The sequence below is a fragment of the Orcinus orca genome, chromosome 9 (genome assembly GCF_937001465.1).
Source record: "Orcinus orca chromosome 9, mOrcOrc1.1, whole genome shotgun sequence".
Taxonomy (NCBI): Eukaryota; Metazoa; Chordata; class Mammalia; order Artiodactyla; family Delphinidae; genus Orcinus; species Orcinus orca.
Genome location: NC_064567.1, coordinates 2856145 through 2871844, shown reverse-complemented (window position 1 = coordinate 2871844; position 15700 = coordinate 2856145).

Here is a 15700-nt window from a genome sequence, read left to right as displayed (position 1 = left end):
CCGGAGAGCAGCTGCGAGACTGGAGGGGAAGGAGGACTTCTTGCCCTGCCGGCATCGCCACAGCGTGCTTCTTCACCCCAGCAGCAACGGGGTGATGCCATCAGCGGTGGGTTCCACGCTGCTGTTTTTCCTAGCCTCGTGGGATTCCCTCGAAGATGCCAGCACCGGCCAGCCGCAGCTCCTCTCAGAGGTCTTAATCCCAGCTCTGCAGAGGCCCCCCAAGCTCCAGGGGGCAGCACCCTTTTCCACGGGTCTCTCTATAGTGAGCCATCGTGCGGCCCTCCTCGCAGGCTTCAGCGGTGGCTCGCCTGGGCTCTCCTCTCAGCTCGTCCTGTTTCCCCACAGCCCTGAGATGAGCTGATCCTCTAGTCACTGCCTCTGTGATACTGACACGAGCCTTTGGCCCCTTCGGCTCTCTGCTACCTGATGCACAATTCTTCATATTGAGTTCCCTCTGTCCCAGCCAGCCTCTGAGTGACACAGGGGACAGGGCCATGCGCAGCTCGCAGGCTGGGCCTGCACGGTCTCGGGAGCCCTTCGGCCCTGACGAGGGCTGTGTCCTTCCCGGGTGACCCGTGTCTGGCTGCTGCAGGCTCTGTCCCAGCAGCACGGAAGCACTGCTTTGTCGTGCCCTTTGGCTGCAGAGCGGCTCACACTTCCTGCGTGTATTCTGGGCAGAGACGTTGCCTCTGGCTGTATTCTGGATGCTTCTGTTTACAGGAGTGAAGAGTGCCGAGTCCCTGACATCCACGGGAGGCCTTGAGAGTGGTGGCCTAACATGGTCACTTCAATCTTCCCGTCTTCACCTTCTCTCCAGTCGGCTCTGCTGGAAACGAAGCTTGGGGGTTGCCAGGGCTGAGTTATGTGCCCCCAGAATTCATATGTTGAAGTGCTAACACCCAGTTCCTCAGAATCTAACTGTACTTGGAGATGGGCCTCTAAAGGGGTGACTAAGGTAAATGAGGTCATATGGGTGGGGCCCTGATCCTATAAGACTGGTGTCCTTATAAGAGGAGATCAGGACAAAGACACTCACAGAGGGACACCCTGTGAGGACATGGGGAGGATGGAGTCCGTGTGCCGAGAGAGGCCTCAGGAGGAACTGGCCCTGCCCACACCTTGACCTTGACTTCTAGCCTCCAGAAGTGCGAGAGAATGAAGTTCTTTTGTTTAAACTGCTAGGTCTGTGGCGCTTTGCTGAGGCAGCCCGGGCACACTCCTGCAGGGGGTGTATCCTCACTTGCAAGGAGGGCAGGTCGGAGTCCCACAAGTCGGAGTTTCACCGTGAGCTGAAGGAGAAGCGGGTCTGGCTCACCAAGGCCTCCTGTTTGGCCTCAGGCAGGCTGCCTGTCTCCCACCAAGGGTGCCTCTGTCTTGACCAGGCACCTTAAGATGCGAGGGAGGTCCTGGCCCCAGATTGGAGAAGGTGGGCTGCAGCATGAGGGGGCAGAGGTGAGTAGGAGGGGCCGTCTCTCACTTGGCTTTCCCCCTCTTTCCTGCTCCTCGAGGTGGGTAGGGTTTTCCCCAGGACATTTAGTTATTCCTATGGCTGGACTACGGGGGCCGCAGGACAGGTAAGACAAACAGACAACGTTTATAACCACCCTGCTGGTCTAGGGTCAGCAAGAAGCCACGCCATTAATTAACACGATTCCTTCTCAAGGAAGCCTTTTGACAGGACCAGTTTAAATATAGTCTTTTAGAATCCTTTTGACAATGCGCCGTTTATCTTATGAGCTGAAATTTCTTTCTGTATTTTAGGACCAATCTAATGTTCTGATCAGTTCAAAGAAAGGAAGGACCTAGGGAAATAACTCCTGCCACGCGCAGGACGTTTCACAAGTGCAGCTGGAGAAAAGTGCCGTCGGTTAGCCCAAAGCCACGCTGGAGGAACACAAATAACAGCCCAGCTCTTCTGTCCATTAAGTTGTGGTACTAAGTAAGGCCAGCAGGTGTATATGAGAGAGAAGTGGGCCAACGGTTTCTTAAGGTCACTGAAAATACGGTGAATGTGAAGATGACTCGTGTGTGTGTGCGCGTGCGCACGCACGCACGCAAACACACGTGTGATTTACAGAGAACGTACAAGGCTGCAAAGTTTAACAGCCAGGAAGAGGGCCCCAGGCTGTGTGAGCTTCAACACAAACAAGAAGCAGAACACGCCGAAGCCCTCCGTGCAGCAGAGCGGCTTCAACACCTGCAGCCCTGAGCCGTCGGCTCCAGCCGTGAAGCCTAACACTCTCTCTTCCCGGGCGCTAGTTTCTCCTCCGCTGGGCCACTCCTCTCCTCCTGCACCGGTGCCAGGCTCTTTGCCCACACAGCCTTCAGGGTTTCTTAGGATTCCCGGTAGGTATCAAGGTATTGTTCTTATTGTTTTTCATGGTCACGGTTTTCCCATTATCGTTAAATACTATTTTCCAGCTGGACCTTACTATCAACTTGTCTGGCTCCAGATAAAATGCTGTCGGCATTTTTAATGAGGATTGCATTAAAAAATGCCCGCATGCTTAAACTGACTTAAGAAGACTGTCATCTTTATGACGTGCCCTCAGCTGAGGTGGGGAGCCTTGTGAACCCTGAATAACGATTACTAACGGGTAAGTCTCAATGAGGCAGAGCTAGTCTTCAAACCCGAGCCCTCAGTAAGCATTACCTCTAGAGAACCTGAGCGGCTTTCCTTTCACAAAGAGGGGGCCGGCTTATTCTCTCTCCACAGATGGAAGGAACAAAACTGTAATTTTCATGCCTGAAGCCCAGCTGCCCCTCAAATTTGTGTTGAGAGATCATACATTTCCCTTCATATTTAAGTCAAAGTTTGAGTGTTGCTACTTGGAGCAAGAAAAGCATGTCTACCTGTCACTTTCCTGCTCCTGACTCACAGCAGATGCTGGAACAGGGGTTCATCTTCCTTTAGCAGCCACCTTCCTTTCCCATGAATTCTTCGGAAGTTCATGGTAGGCCATTAGGAAACTTGAATTGACTCCAAGATTAAGCCCATGAAAAGGTCACTGCATTGGCAGTAGAAGCCAGAATTACACAGCCCCTCCTCCCAGCAGGCCTTGCTCCATCACACAGCACTTATAAGGATTTTCACCTGTTACTGATGGCCATTCTGACCCCTCAGTCAGCACCAAGTTCCACAGCAAGCAGTAGGATGTGGGGCTTAACACGTGGCTTATGGCACAGACAACCCAGACTGAACTTATTTAGAAATCAGCAGGGCAGTTCCTTTTGAGAAGTTGGCTGTAGCATTTCCCAGCAACTGTGGGTGGTGGGCAATACCCACATCACCCAAAATATGCCACCTTGCCAGTGGCTGTTCAAATCATACTCCCCACTGATCAGGGCCACCCTGCACGGACCGCTCCTGGGATGCTGGGCCTCAGGGTTTTCCATCAGGGGAGGAGAAGCAAGGAACGTTGAGACTTCACTCTTGGGGGATTATTCAAGAGAATCTGGAGCCTGGTTTTAGAAGATAAATGGAGCCTTGATGCTTAGGGAGAACCTTCCCGAAAGGCTCAGACTGGGAACGGGAGCCAGAGCTCTACCTGTTTACACACATAGAAAAAGAAAAGCCATTTAAAAGAAGACCCCCTACAATTTTACCCTGTCTGTGATTTGAAGGGAGCAAGAAGTGAAGAATATACTGAAGGAGACGTCTTCTCTGACCCACAGGGCCCAACCCCAGCTTTGTCTTAAAGCCCAGGCCGAGCGAGGTGTGGAAGGATAAGCCGGTGAGGTGGGCTCCCATCCCAGGGCAGCTGGCTTTCATTTTAGGGATGATTTTGGTGTGACCCCTCTAGGCAGAGATCAACAGCTCAAGTGACTGGCTTTCAAACTGGTTTAGCAATAGGACCCTTCCATCAAGTGCATACCTTCTCTGCAAGAGTCTTAATAGAAGAAACTAGACACTGTGCTCAGACGGGTTTCCTCTCTCCCATCACTGGATAACAAGGAGCCATAAAGCATGCTGGCTTAGTTACTGCCTCACGAATACTGAGGCAGTATTTCTCTGCTCCGTGTGGCCACAATCCCAATGCAGACTTTTCTGAGGTGATGACGTCCTAAAAATTATGAATTTTCTCTCTCTAGATACAAAAGAAAGTAGGCTTCTAATATAAACACCTTGGGAGGAGAAGAACTAGCCTGAACTAGTAATTCCTCCCTGGTGAAGGCTGACTACTTTAAAAAATAATAAACATTTCATTCACCACTTCCTATCCTAGCTATGCTTCTGTGCTTTACTTGAAGTGTTAAGTTAGCCAAAAAAAAAAAATTCCTTCCTTGGTCCTTGGAACATTTTGAGGCAGCTTGTAAGAAAACCAGACAATAAGATAACTGTTGTAATAAAACCCGTAAGCTCGGAGGAGTCAAGATGGCGCTGTGGGAGGACACGGAGTTAGTGTCTCCCCACAACTAGGGCGCCTGCCGGCGCTGGTGGGGGACTCTGACGCCCGAGGAAACAGGAAGAACCCCAAGGTGAACCGGTAGGACGTGGAGAACTGAGGGTGGGGAGAAGTGGGGGACAGACAGGATTGGCGCCCCTGAGGCGGGGGAGTTCAGGAGAGGCAGGCGGGAGGGGCCCTCCAGGACCGGAGAGGAGCGGTGGGCGTTTGCCCCGCCCACTCGGGCACAGGAAGTCTGCTGGGCTCCCAGGAGAGGTCCCCGCACTCTGAGGCCAGGGGTGGGGGGGCAGGCCTGGGCCCTTCTGCTCCTTGAGCCTAAGCCCCGCCCCCCACAGCCCCCAGGGCCTTTTCCAGCCCTGTGGGTCCTGAGCATAGGCCCTGCCCACCACCCAAACCTCACGCTTGCTTATTAGGCCTTTTCCCCCCCTTTTAATTAATTTATTTATCTATCTTTTCTCTCCTCCTCTTTTTTACTATTGTGATACTGTACCCTGCACATGTTGATTCATCTACACTTTTATTTTTATATTCTTTCTAACATACCTGTTAGTTTCCTGGTCTAATTTTATTTTTTACTTTGTTATCGTTCTTTTTTTTTTCTTTGCCACCCTGCGTGGCTTGGGGGAACTTGGTTCACGAGCCGGGGGTTGGGCCAAAGCTCCTGTGGTGGGAGCTCCCAGTCTGAACCACTGGACTAACAGAGGACCTCAGACCCCAGGGAATATTCATCGGAGTGAGGTCACACGGAGTTCCTCATCTCAGCGCCAAACATCCAGTAAGACCAGAACACAATCCCACTCATGAAAAAAAAAAAGAGAGGGCAAAAAAATATGTCACAGATGAAGGAGCAAGGTAAAAACCTACAAGACCAAATAAATGAAGAGGAAATAGGCAGTCTACCTGAAAAAGAATTCAGAGTAATGCTAGTAAAGATGATCCAGACTCTCGGAAATAGAATGGAGCCATGGATTGAGAAAATACAAGAAATATTTAACAAAGATCTAGAAGAACTAAAGAACACACAAACAGAGATGAACAACACAATAACGGAAATGAAAAATATCTAGAAGGAATCAATAACAGAATAACTGAGGCAGAAGAAAGAATAAGTGAGCTGGAAGACAAGATGGTGGGAATAACTGCCGAGGAGCAGAATAAAGAAAAAAGACTGAAAAGAACTGAGGACAGTCTCAGAGAGCTCTGGGACAACACTAAACACACCAACATTCGAATTACAGGGGTCCCAGAAGAAGAAGACAAAAAGAAAGGGTCTGAGAAAATATTTGAAGAGATTATAGTTGAAAACTTCCCTAACATGGGAAAGGAAATAGTCACCCAAGTCCAGGAAGCACAGAGAGTCCCATGCAGGATAAACCCTAGGAAAAACACACCAAGACACATACTAATCAAACTAACAAAAATTAAATTCAACGAAAAAATATTAATATCAGCAAGGTAAAAACAAAAAATAACTTACAAAGGAATCCCCATAAGGTTATCAGCTTATTTTTTCAGTGGAAATGCTTCAGGCCAGAAAGGAGTGGCAGGATATACTTAAAGTGATGAAAGAGAAAAACCTACAACGAAGATTACTCTACCCAGCAAGGACCGCATTCAGATTTGATGGAGAAGTCAAAAACTTTTCACACAAGCAAAAGCTAAGAGAATTCAACACCACCAAACCAGCTTTACAACAAATGCTAAAGGGACTTCTCTAGGCAGGAAACACTAGAGAAAAAAAAGACCCACAAAAACAAACCCCCCAAAATTAATAAAATGGCAATAGGAACATACATGTTGATAATAACCTTGAATGTAAATGGATTAAATGCCCCAACCAAAAGACACAGACTGGCTGAATGGATACAAAAACAAGAGCCATATATATGCTGTCTACAAGAGACCCACTTCAGACCTAAGGACACATACAGACTGAAAGTGAAGGGATGGAAAAAGATATTCCATGCAAATGGAAATCAAAAGAAAGCTGGAGTAGCAATACTCGTATCAGATAAAAAAGACTTTAAAATAAAGACTGTTACAAGAGATAAAGAAGGACACTACATAATGATCAAGGGATCAATCCAAGCAGAAGATATAACAATTATAAATGTTTATGTACCCAACATACAAGCACCTCAATACATAAGGCAAATGCTAACGACCATGAAAGGGGAAATCGACAGTAACACAGTAAGAGTAGGGGACTTTAACACCCCACTTACACCAATGGACAGATCATCCAAACAGAAAATAAATAAGGAAACACAACCTTTAAATGACACAATAGACCAGATAGATTTAATTGATATTTATACAACATTCCACCCAAAAGTGGCAGAATACACTTTCTTCTCAAGTGCACACCAAACATTCTCCAGGATAGACCACATCTTGGGTTACAAATCAAGCCTCGGAAAATTTAAGAAAATTGAAATCATATCAAGCATTTTTTCTGACCACAACACTTGAGACTGGAAATCAATTACAGGAAAAAAACTGTAAAAAACACAAATACATGGAGGCTAAACAGAGCGCTACTAAATAACCAAGAGATCACTGAAGAAATCAAAGAAGAAATTAAAAAAATACATAGAAACAAATGACAATGAAAGCATGATGACCCAAAACTTATGGGACACAGCAAAAGCAGTTCTAAGAGGGAAGTTTATAGCAATTCAATCTCACCTCAAGAAACAAGAAAAATCTCAAATACACAATCTAACTCTACACTTAAAACAACTAGAGAAAGAAGAACAAAGAAAACCCAAAGTCAGTAGAAGGAAAGAAATCATAAAGATCAGAGCAGAAATAAATGAAATAGAAATGAAGAAAATGATAGCAAGATCAATAAAACTAAAAGCTGGTTCTTTGAGAAGATAAACAAAATTGATAAACCCTTAGCCAGACTTATCAAGAAAAACAGGGAGAGGATGCAAATCAATAAAATTAGAAATGAAAAAGGAGAAATCACAACTGACACTGCAGAAATACAAAGGATTATAAGAGACTACTACAAACAACTATATGCCAATAAAATGGACAACCATGAAGAAATGGACAAATTCTTGGAAAGGTACAATTATCCAAGACTGAACCAGGAAGAATTAGAAAATATAAACAGACCTATCACAAGTAATGAAATTGAAACCATAATTTAAAATCTTCCAACAAACAAGTCCAGGACGAGATGGCTTCACAGGCGAATTCTGTCAAACATTTAGAGAAGAGCTAACACCGATCCTTCTCAAACTCTTCCAAAAAATTGCAGAGGGAGAAACACTCCCAAATTCATTCTACGAAGCCACCATCACCCTGATACCAAAACCAGAAAAAGATATCACAAAGAAAGAAAATTATAGACCAATATCACTGATCAACATAGATGCAAAAATCCTCAACAAAATACTAGCAAACAGCATCCAACAGAACATTAAAAGGATCATACACCATGATCAAGTGGGATTTATCCCAGGGATGCAAGGATTCTTCAACATACGGAAATCAATCAGTGTGACAAAACACATTAACAAATTAAGGAACAAAAACCATATGATCATCTCAATAGATGCAGAGAAAGCTTTTGACAAAATTCAACACCCATTTATGATAAAAAACTCTCCAGGAAAATGGGCACAGAGGGAACCTACCTCAACATAATAAAGGCCATATATGACAAACGCACAACAAGCATCATACTCAATGGTGAAAAACTGAAAGCATTTCCACTAAGATCAGAAACAAGACAAGGATGTGCACTCTCTCCACTCTTATTCAACATAGTTTTGGAAGTCCTAGCCACCATAATCAGAGAAGAAAAAGAAACAAAAGGAATACAAATTGGAAAAGAAGAAGTAACATTGTCACTATTTGCCAATGACATGACACTATACACAGAAAATCCTAAAGATGCCGCCAGAAAACTACTAGAACTAATCAATTAATTTGGTAAAGTTGCAGGATACAAAATTAATGCACAGAAATCTCTGGCATTCCTATACACCAACAACAAAAAATCAGAAAGAGAAATTAAGGAAACACTCCCATTTACCACTGCAACAAAAAGAATAAAATATCTAGGAATAAACCTGCCTAAGGAGGCGAAAGACTTGTACTCAGAAAACTACAAAACACTGATGAAAGAAATCAAAGATGACATAAACAGATGGAGAGATATACCATGTTCTTTGACTGGAAGAATCAATATTGTGAAAATGACTATACCACCCAAAGCAATCTACAGACTCATTGCAATCCCTATCAAACTACCAATAGCATTCTTCACAGAATTAGACTAAAAAAATTTACAATTCGTATGGAAACACAAAAGACCCTGAATAGCCAAAGCAATCTTGAGAAAGAAAAATGGAGTTGGAGGAATCAGGGTCCCTGACTTCAAACTATACCACAAAGCTACAGTAATCCAGACAGTATGGTACTGGCACAAAAACAGAAATATAGACCAATGGTATAGGATAGAATGCCCAGAGATAACCCACGTACATATGGGCACCTAATTTATGACAAAGGAGGCAGGAACATACAATGGAGAAAAGACAGCCTCTTTAGTAAGTGGTGCTGGGAAAACTGGACAGCTACATGTAAAAGAACGAAATTAGCACACTACCTAACACCATACACACACACACACAAAAACTCTAAATGGATTAAAGACCTAAATGTAAGACCAGACACTTTTCTTAAAGGAAAACAAAGGAAAAACACCCTTTGACATGAACCACAGCCAAGATCTTTTCTGACCCACCTCCGAGAGTAACAGAAATAAAAACAAAAATAAACAAATGGGACTTAATTAAACTTAAAACCTTTTGCACAGCAAAGAAAACCATAAACAAGACAAAAGGACAACCCTCAGAATGGGAGAAAATATTTGCAAATGAAACAACAGACAAAGGATTAATCTCCAAAATATACAAACAGCTCATGGAGCTCAATATCAAAAAAGCAAACAACCCAGTTAAAAAATCGGCGGGAGACCTAAATAGACATTTCACCAAGGAAGACATACAGATGACCAAGAGGCACATGAAAAGATGCTCAACATGACTAATTATTAGAGAAATGCAAATCAAGACTACAATGGGGTTTCCCCTCACGCCAGTCAGAATGGCCATTATCAAAAAATCTAGAAACAATAAATGCTGGAAAGGGTGTGGTGAAAAGGGAACCCTCCTGCACTGTTGGTGGGAATGTAAATTGATACAACCACTATGGAAAACAGTATGGAGGTTCCTTACAAAACTAAAAACAGAACTACCATGTGACCCAGCAATCCCACTACTGGGCACATACCCTGAGAAAACCATAATTCAAAAAGAGTCATGTACCACAATGTTCGTTGCAGCACTATTTACAATAGCCAGGACACGGAAGCAACCTAAGTGTCCATCGACAGATGAATGGATAAAGATGTGGCACATATATACAATGGAATATTACTCAGCCATAAAAAGAAATTTGAGTTATTTGTAGTGAGGTGGATGGACCTAGACACTGTCATACAGAGTGAAGAAAGCCAGAAAGAGAAAAACAAATACCGTACGCTAACACATATATATGGAATCTAAGAAAAAACAGGTTCTGAAGAACCCAGGGGCAGGACAGGAATAGAGATGCAGACGTAGAGAATGGACTTGAGGACACGGGGAGGGGGAAGGGTAAGCTGGGACAAAGAGAGAGAGTGGCATGGACATATATACGCTACCAAATGTGAAATAGCTAGTGGGAAGCAGCCGCATAGCACAGGGAGATCAGCTCGGTGCTCTGCGATGACCTAGAGGGGTGGGATAGGGAGGGTGGGAGGGAGGCTCAAGAGGGAGGGAATATGGGGATGTATGCATGCATATGGCTGATTCACTTTGTTGTACAACAGAAACTAACACAGCATTGTGGAGCAATTATACTCCAATAAAGATGTATTAAAAAATACTTTTGTTTTTAAGCACATATTTATATAAGTAGGGTTGTATATCCTAGAAAGTTACAGAACAAGACATAAAGGGTACTTATCTTTATGTGTTAGGGTTACAGGTGACTTTTTATCTTAACTTTTAAAATATCTTCTAACACTCTTGCAGTGATTACAATCAGAAACAAAGATGTCTGTAATTTTAAGAGCTATATAAGCTGGAGACAGAGCTCACTTCTATGAGGCAGAAAGCTTCCTTATGTATTTGAAATAGACTGATTTAGCAACGATATCTGGCCCCATAATAAGAAAAGAAGCCAAATGTTCCTCTTAGAAGTTTGGCTGGAAAAGCAATGCTTTTTTCCTGACGATTGCCCCCCGTGATTTACTGAAGTAATAAAGGCTTGTTGTAGAAAATTCCAACGAAGTGTGTTTTATTTTCTTTCACAGGGTGATCCAAGCAAGGCATGTGGCTCGCCATCTGTCTGCTTCGGGCACTGGGGCTTCCAGGGAAAGGGGGAGGAGGGAGCTTTTTCTGTTCCTTATCCTCGCCTGTGCAGCCTTGTTGATGGGTAGACAGTACTATGTGTGATGAATTATTCATGGCAGAAGCTGTGCAACCATAAATATTCAAGGGGATACATCTGGTTTCCCTAATGCTCTATGTAGGGCAGAAAAAGTACTTTTTCATGGAGTAAAACAACTTGTCAACCCCAAATCTCTTCTTGCCTGGGCCCAAGATCTGCAGGAGAAGAGAATCTTCTGACACTTCACATGAAAGTCCAGCTGAGACACATCAGTGTGTGAGTACCCGTGCAGGATTTCACCTGGATAAGATGATGCTAACAAACAATTTCAGCCATGCTCCCCTTAGCAGATTCAAGGCTGTTCTTAGGGTTTGGGGTGGGAAGGGGAAATCTCCCCACAACATTATTATATAGTGAAATATGGCCTTTAAGACAACAGTTGAAGACTTCTAAGAAGATAAAGGAGAAGAAAGTGTCCCCAGAGGGGTTTGCAGTTAGAGGAGAGCATCTGGCTGTTGCATGGGGCACTGGAGTCCCAGTAGGACACTGATAAGACTACCTCCTCCCACACTTTTCCTCCCCAGGAAGAGAATGCAAATTGTCCTGATGTCAGTGTGCCCACCTGCAGAAGGAGAAGGGGTTTCCAAGGAACAGTTTGAAGGAAAGTAAGCTTAGGGTAGATGAGACATGCTCCTTGCAGCAGCTGCTTCAGGAAAGTCCTCTGATGGATGCTCTCCGAGTAGCACTTAGCAATACTGTTCCTCAGCATATGACCTTCCATCATAACCCTTACAGATGGAAGAAACCAGCCCTTTTTCAAGGTGTTTAATAAAACCCTAATTCCAAGGAATGTTAATAGCTGCTATGCGAACAGAAGTGTTCCGCATCTATAGCCAAATAAGTTTAGGAAATATTGAGTAAAATGACACTTTTAAGTTTCTAGAAAAAAAAAACCAAACCTGTGGAAGCCTACACTGTGAACTTCTGAGATTCTGTAAGGGATTTCTCCCCTAGGGGACATTTGGAACGTCTGGAGACAGCTTTTTCATTAAAAATGGGGGCTTGTGGGGGGAAGGGGTGCTCTACTGACACCTAGTGGGCAGAGTTCAGGACGCTGGTGGCATTCTACAATGTGCAGGACCACCCCCAACAAGGAATTATTGGGCCCCAAAGGTAAACGGTGCTGAGGTTGAGAAACACCGGCCTAAACGTACTGAGAGGTAACTCCGCCCTTCCCTCGCAGAGCTTCTCAGTGGACCAGTTCGTCCTGTGACACACAGGCGAGGAAACACACCTGGGCTCTACAGCGATGAGAACACACTAGGCTGGATGTGAGGCCCTGGATATGAGGTCTGCACCCCGCAAGACCACTGAGGAGTCACCTGCAGCCATGGACCATGACAGTCCACATAAGCTCCTCTCTGGGACCCTTCTCCACGCCTCTGAACACTGGCAAGTCTCTCTCATAACACTCATCTCAGCAGACTGTGAGTTTTTTGTTTTTTTTTTTTTTTTGCGGTACACGGGCCTCTCACTGTTGTGGCCTCTCCCGTTGAGGAGCACAGGCTCCGGACGCGCAGGCTCAGCGGCCATGGCTCACGGGCCCAGCCGCTCCACGGCATGTGGGATCTTCCCGGACCGGGGCATGAACCCGCGTCCCCTGCATCGGCAGGCGGACCCTCAGCCACTGCGCCGCCAGGGAAGCCCGACTGTAAGTTTTTTTAAGAGAGGCAGCCTCTGCTCCCTCCATCTTGCTAACATCCAGCACATGGTTCATCTTCAAATATTTGAATGAGAACATGAGCACTGAAGGATTTGGAAAAGGCATAGCAATGAATTCCAGTTAAACCTAACAGGTGTCTAAGTAGATGTTACTGGTTGTGGAATAAATGAGAGCTTATAAATCAGTGCCCCCTGCCCCCAAAACCGCAAAATCTCAACCTGGAGGTAAGTGATGGCAATTGAGGAGGTAGGAATTTCTGTGTGCTGAAGAGATTAGAAAAAGAGAGTGAAATGAGATTTATGCCAGGCTCCCAGGGTGAGGGAGGGGAAGGCATTCCAGGGTGAAAGGTGTGAGGAGGACAGGTCCGCAGTACAGACGAGCGGGAGGCCAGCACATCAGCCCATGGTAGGAATGACGCATTTTACAGAGGACCTTAGTAGATAAAACGGGGGGAAAGGCAGAGGACTACTCAGCCCTAGCTGATAGCAAACTACTTTTAGCTAAGACTTTTTAAAACACTGGAATATTCATGACATAAGAATACAAAAAAGTGTTGACAGGACTTCCTTTTATGAGACTGGACTGTCCTATGGAGCAGCTCTGAATTGATGAATATAAAGAGGAGATGTTTTAATGGTGTTTTAATCCTTTGCTTCTATCCCAGGTTATTTTGAAGGTGATTAATTACATATGCAATTATGGTAAGAGTATATAAAGGCAACACTTTTCGCTTACCACTGAGTGGTATTGGAGTTTTAGACTCAAAAATTCAATTGAGTTTGAAACATTCATTTTAAACCTTTTAATCTGCCTTCAGTTGATGCCTCTGAAGTCACAGACAAAACTCTGAACTTCAATTAATGTAGTCAATGATCTTTGTCTACTCGTTGGGCAAAGTTTTCACTTATTTTTAATGTCCAAGGGGAAAACATGCAAATGAATATTATTAAAAGTTACCCCAAAATGAAAGTTCTGTTATAGGACAAAGATGCTTAAAGGCAGCTACTGAACTGCCCCACTGATGAAGAAAACGTATTAATTAATGACAACCAAATGACAAAGTATTAATTTTGATCAGCTCACTAAGTCATATGGTACAACCCCAGTTATGCTTAATACTCTTCCTCCCTCCCTCCCTCCCTCCCATCCCCTTCCTTTCTTTGCCTAGGACAGCAGATCTCACTGTGTTCTGGAGGCAGCCTTGGGCAGTCACCAATGAAAGGTGCATAATGCAGATGAAGACAATGAAGGCCCTGCATACAGATTCCTGATGGAGAGACCTCATGCCCAAGGGCGGCCAGAGCACCAGGTCCAGGAACTGCTTCCCTGTGGCAGCGAGGCAGCTCACAAGAGCCCACCTCATTCTCAGACCGAAGATGAGAGAAGGACTGTAAACTGTTACTCGATCCGCCAGATACACTTTCCGGCAAGGGACCCTCCAGAGCCTGCTGCTTGTCACACGGGCTATGAGCCAACGATGGCTTTTCCATTTGTAAATGTTCACACCTTACAGGCTTCTGTAGGTACCTACCCAGTACTCTCAGTTTTGCCCCTTGGTCCATGAAGCCTTTAATATTTACTATCTGGCCCTTTAGAAGAAGTTTGCCAGCCTTACTCTAGAGGGCTGTCTTATTATACGAAAGTGTCACAAGATGGTTAAAGGCTGATGGCGCAGTTAAACCATAACCTTGGGGTTATCTCATCTACCAGAGGGAAACCAAAAATAGGAACAGAGACTCCTTAAACTAGACACAGACACCGTGGTCACATGGGCTGCAGGCAATCAGAATATGGACAAGGGTCAGAGTGGCGTTCCCCGCTAGAGTGTAAACAAGGTTATCATGTGCTGGTTCACTGTTATAACTCCAGTGCTTGGAACAGTGCCCAGCACTTAGCAGCAGCTCAATAAACGTGTTAATGAATAAATGGTAGCCAGACACCTATTCCCCTCAGCAACATCCTGCAGGAACTTTATGGCATGAGTAAGCAGGTGTAGAATTAAAATGTACAAGGACATATAGCATTTAAGGTCAGCCCATAAAGTCAGATGTGCTCAAAACATCACTTTAATTACAGTTCAGATCATCTTTCCTCTGGGTGGGCTGCTCCCTTCAACTGCCAGACTACAGTGTGATTCTAGACTCTTACCCAGCACCATAAGAAGGGGAATGAACCTGCCAATCTGGTCTCAGCCAGGGTCCCCGTGGTGATCAGTGAGACACCCGATCCTGGGTGTGCCGCAGCCCTTCCCCCTCCTCTGACATGCTTGGACGGACAGCCGCATTCCTTTCCACCTAGATCTGCAGGTTTCAGCCACAGCTACAAGGTCACATGGCCTGGAAGACTTTAAAAAAAATACTGATGCCTGACCCTGTTCCTCTGAGTTCACCTGGTCTTGGGTGTGAATTTATTTTTATTGAGGTGAAACTCACATAACCACCACTCAGCAACACCCAGTGCAAGCGTCCCCCTCATCTAGTTCCCAAACATTTTCATCTCCCCAAAATAAAACCTTGTACCCATTAGGTGGTTAATCTCCATTTCCCTGCCCTCCGGCAACCCATCTACTTTCTGCTTCTAAGGATTAACGGCCCTGCACGTTTCTTATAAATGGAATTACACGGTACGTGACTTTTTGCCTATAGCTTCTTTCACTTCTGGCATGTTTTTGAGGTTCATCCCTGTTGTATTATGTATCAGTACTTCACTACTTTATATGGGGGGGGGTGTGTTATAATTTGTTTACCCATCTGTCTGTTGATGGGCATCTGGGTTGTTTCCATCCTTCAGCCATTGTGAATAGTGTTGCCCTGAACATCCAATTACAAGTATTTGTCTGAGTGCCCATTTTCAGTTCCTTGAGGTATATACACAGGAGTGGAATTGCTGAGTCATATGGTAATCTTATGTTTAACTTTTTGAGGAACAGCTAAACTGTTTCCACAAGGATGAGCTATTTTACATTCTCACCAGCAATGTGTAAGCGTTCCTATTTCTCCACATCCTTACCAGGACTTATTTTGTTTTGTTGTTTCTTCTTCTTGTTGCTGTTTTATTCTAGCCAACCTAGTACGTGAGAAGTGGTATCTCGTATGTCACTGTGGCTTTGATTTCC